Genomic DNA, 5082 nt, shown 5'->3' on the forward strand with positions numbered 1-5082 from the left:
ACTAAGACAAATTCTAATAAAGAAAAATATAGACAGCCGAGATATTCGAATTATATGCAACCTATATTGGAATCAAACAGCAAATGTGAAGGTTGAGGGTAGGCTAACAGAACGATATTGTATACTCCATATCGTTATTTTATCGATTTACATACATTATCTACGCCTACGCGAAGTTTCGTGCGAACTCAGTTAGTATTAGATGCAATAAATAATACCGTTTTTAGATTGCAATCAGGAGAAACCTTTATTCCAGTCAATCTACGCAACCAATACATTTTGTCATAATATGTGTAATTGTAGGGGTTATTAAAAACCACGCCGCGGGCCGAATTCACTAGATTCAAGAGCCTTTGGGCTACTTTAATAAAACTAAAAAATTTGTTTATATTTTATTTATTAATACTGACATTGCATTCACTCCAAATCAAATCATTTTTATCACCAGTAATAATAACATATTCTAAAATCTTATTTTTAAGCTGCCAACGGTCCTGCACAGGTGCAGCTTACACCAGCAAAACAATATCCGGATCTAAAACCTTGATTTTTACAGGAAAGTCTGCATTCCAGGCTAATACATGCTAGGTCGGGATTGTTCTCTTTGATGATATCGATAACTTGTTCTGCAAAAATTGCAAGTATTTAAGTAAGAATATAAATATAACGAAAAATTTTAAATATTATAGTTGTATAGAAGATGACAGTAAGATCTTATAGGCCAAAAATTTCCAATTTTTTTTATTATGGGACCTTAAATAATAAATATTCTTTGGCGAAATCACAACTCGTATAAATAGTGGCTACCCAAGGTTTTAACAGCTACTCAAAGACCCAAATTTGACGTCCCGCCTAAAGAATATTTTGTATTTAATTGGATTACAAAATAGATACACTTTTGGAAGGTTAAATAATAAATTAAAAATAGCGAAATAGTTTTAATCCTCGACAAATATTGTTTACTAATTAAGACTTAGATATCGTATTATCGTTAACATAAAAAACTATGTTGGAAAATATTTTATACGAAGAATGAATACATTTTTTTGTTATTTTATTAACAATTGCCTTACAATTTGCTTAACGTAAGGCAATGAAAGGAAGTTTTTAAATATAATACTGTATCTAATTCATTACCTGGACTTAACGGTGCTTCTTCTTCTTGAGAGTAAGCGCAAACAGCAAGGGCCAAAACCAAAAAAGCAATTGTAAATTTCATTTTGTTTTATTTTAATGTCAGTATTTTTCGTTTAGTCAAAGTTAGACAAACTCGTTAAATGTTGAATGGAGTACATATAAAAAGGCTGAACTATATATACCTATCAAAAAACTGTTTTCTTAGCAGATTTTAGAAATTTTAATATGAGTAATATTATTAGAATGGCAAATATTGACAAAGTGTGCATAACAGCTGTTTTTTGTTTTTTGAAAGGAAAAGCTATGACATTGTTAGCATAAAGATTTATTTTGTTGTCTCAGGTTACATAGTAACTGTACTTACTGTGTAAGAGATTTGTGGGGGGTATTTAACTGTAACGGAAAAAAAGTTGTTTTCACTTAGAGTTTGCTAATTTTATATTAATCGATTGTTCTATATGACGTTCTGTTTTTTTAATAGTGAAAAATAGAAGATGAGGCAGTATTTGACATCAAAGTTCAAGTTTTCTGTTCTATTCTAGAATGGATTTGTTGGATTATGTCATTATCTGCTATATATTTTAATTTAGCCCACGTTTATTTGCAAAAAAAACTAAAATAGAATTATGCTAACAATGAACATTCCAATTCTTTATTGAATATATTTTGTGATTATATCAAAATATTTCTTCGGTAACTTCTTCTTCTTAAAGTGCCCTCTCCTTAATGGAGGTTGGCTACTACAATTTTAAACTCTTCTCTATCTTCAGTTGTTCTTATTAGCTGTTCAAAATTTAGCCCTGTCCATTGTCGGATGTTTCTGAGCCACGATAGTCTTTTTCTTCCTAGGCCTCTCTTTCCCTCGATTTTTCCTTTCACTATAAGTTGGGCATATTGGTACTTATTATTTCTCAGTATGTGGCCTAGGTATGATGTTTTTCTAACTTTTACTGTGTTAAAAAGTTCTCTTTCCTTGCCTATTCTATGCAGCACTTCTTCGTTTGAGGTATGCGATGTCCATGAAATTTTGAGTATTCTCCGGTAGATCCACATTTCAAAGGCCTCCAATTTATTTACGGTTGATGTTTTAAGGGTCCACGTTTCAACTGCATATAGAAGAGTCGACCAGACGTAGCATTTTGATAAACGTAGTCAAATTTCGAGTTTTATTCGAGAATCACAAAGCAGTTTTTTAATTTTTTCGAAAGATTTTCTGGACTGTTCTATTCTCAATCTTATTTCTAGATCAGGATTTAGGCTGCTATCGATCCAACATCCCAGGTACTTAAATCTATTGACCTGTTCTAAAATGTGCCCATTTATTTTGCAAGGTTGAGGTACGTTTTGGTTTTTTCGGATTGACATCACTTTGGTTTTTTTAATGTTTATTTTCATACCAAATTGCTCACAGGTCGAGTTGGTCTTGTCGATGAGTCGTTGTAGACCTAAGTCGGAATCCGCAATTAACACTGTATCATCGGCGTATCTGATACTGTTGATATTTACGCCATTCACCTTGTCTCCATCCTTGGAATCCTTCAATGCTTCTTTAAATAGAAACTCGGAGTAAAGATTAAACAGCAGAGGCGACAGAACACATCCTTGTCTAACTCCCCTCCTAATTTCTACTTCTGCGGATGTGGAACCTTCGATCCTAACTCTGGCGTTTTGGTTCCAGTACAAGTTTTTTAAGAATTCGATGTCTTTTCCATCTAAACCGACTTCTTGCAAACGTTCTAATAGTAGGTCGTGTCTTACTCTATCAAATGCTTTTTCGAAGTCTATAAAGCATATAAATATATCTTTCTGTTGGTCGTAGCATTTTTGGGCGAGAACTAGTAAACTGAACAGGGCTTCCCTCGTTCCCATGCCGGCTCTGAATCCAAACTGATCGTCTCCGATGATTGTTTCGCACTTTCTATAGATACGATTATGTACGATTTTTAGTAGGACTTTTACTGTATGACTCATAAAGCTTATCAGACGGAACTCATTGCAGTGTTATGGGTTTGGCTTTTTTGGTAGTGGGATGAATATTGACTCGAGCCAATCTTGGGGTATTTTACCTGTATCATAAATGTGATTGAATAAAAGGACAAATATTTCGATATTTTCTTCGCTGATTAATTTTAACGTCTCTGGGTATATTCCGTCTGGACCTGGGCTTTTATTTGTTTTAAGATGATTAATTGCATTTATGATTTCAGATTTCAGAATTGTTGGCCCTTCGTTGTTATTTTCCAATCTTGGTTCTTCTCTTATGTCGTGAAAAAGAATTTTAATATAGTTTTCCCATTCTTTCAGTTTGTCTTCCGTTGATTCTAGCAGTTTGCCATCCGTGTTCAGCATGGTGTGAAAAGTCGTTCTCTTGGTAGTCGATGTAAACTCTTTTACCTTTTTATGTAAATTAAAAAAATCGTGCCTTTGTTGTAGTTCTTCTATTTCCACGCATTTTGTTTCCAGCCATTTCTCTTTTGCTTCGGTTATTTTTTTTCGAATTATTCTATTTAGTCTTTTGTATTCTCCGTCCTTGTCATTTTTTCCTTTAGATTCTCTTCGTTTGTTCATTAATTGTAAAATCTCTTCTGTCATCCATTCCTGTTTGTTATTTCTAGGTGTTACTTTTAGATGTTTTTCCGTTACATTGTTCATTTGTTCTTTAATAGTTTTCCACAGAACGTTTATGTCATCGTACTCGCTAATTATATTGTGGTCGATATTTCCTAAATTTTTGTTTAATTCTTTATTTACTGTCTGATGTATGGTGTCGTTTTTCAATAATTGGATGTCTAATAGTTGGTGTTGAGGTTTTTGTTTCTTTATTAGTTTCCATCTTGTGCGAACTTTTGCAACAACAGGATTATGATCGGAATTGATGTCAGTTCCAGGATATGTTTTTGCACTGATGATTGCATTGTGATATCTTTTGTTGACCAATATGTAATCTATTTGGTTACGGATTACTCTGTTTTCATTGTGTTGTGGTGAAGTCCAAGTGTACAATCTGCGAGGGTGTAATTTAAATCATGTATTTGTCGCTACCATGTTGTGTTGTTGGCAGAATTCTGTCATTCTCTCTCCCCTGTCGTTCCTTGCTCCAAGTCCGAAGTCTCTGATCCATCCAGAAACTTTTCCTCTACCTAACTTAGCATTAAAGTCACCTAAGATAAATGTTAGGTCTCGTTTTTTGGTCATCTTTATAAGATTTTCTACGTCAGCATACCACGCTTCTAGCTCTTCTATGGGTTTATCGGCCATAGGGGCATAAGTTTGAATGATGTTAATATTTACTGGCTTTCCGGATAGTTGAATAAGAAGACATCGGTCCGAAAATGGCACAAAGTTTGTGACGACATCTTCGGTAACAAATCACCATATCGTCGCTGACTTAAGATGTAAAAGCTCGTAAGCCACACATTGCTCGAAGTGACGATTTATTAGTCATTGAGCTTATTGCTTACATACTTATACACCTGAAAAATATGGCAAGCCACAATTGCATCGATTCAGTGAATTTTAATGATAACAAAAAACCCGCATCCCACATATTTTACTATAACATCCCATAAACCAAATACCCATCTAGTCTATGTGGGATATGAGGTATTGCATTTCTAAAGAAAACCTGATAAACCACATACACAGAGTGCGCATGTCGCTTACAAGCTTTTGAACCGCATACTTGTAATACTTAACCAACATGTTCCTAACCTTAAAATTAGTTCATAAATACCGCAGTACTGAAAAGCTATTTTTGTGCAAATTAAAGTGAACATGGACAAATTAATTTTTCTAAACGCGTTAAATTATTAGTACAAGAATGTTTAAAAAGACGTTTGTTATCAATTCGTTTTTAGTATGTTTTTGTTAATAACTTAACGATTTATGTCCGAGATTCGGTAGTACTTAAAGGCCGAGAAAGAGATAGAATTGTGTTTGTTCGTT

The 5082-nt window shown here is 33.7% G+C and overlaps 1 long non-coding RNA gene across 1 annotated transcript; it reads right to left on the reverse strand.

Annotated features, from left to right (window-relative positions):
• Positions 1-380: 380 nt before the first annotated feature.
• On the reverse strand, positions 381-1339 carry LOC140438430 (uncharacterized). Its single transcript, XR_011950524.1, has 2 exons — positions 1138-1339; positions 381-626 (listed from the first exon to the last, which is right to left on the reverse strand). It is a non-coding gene; the product is annotated as an uncharacterized lncRNA (long non-coding RNA).
• Positions 1340-5082: the final 3743 nt, after the last annotated feature.

The sequence above is a fragment of the Diabrotica undecimpunctata genome, chromosome 4 (assembly GCF_040954645.1).
Source record: "Diabrotica undecimpunctata isolate CICGRU chromosome 4, icDiaUnde3, whole genome shotgun sequence".
NCBI lineage: Eukaryota > Metazoa > Arthropoda > Insecta > Coleoptera > Chrysomelidae > Diabrotica > Diabrotica undecimpunctata.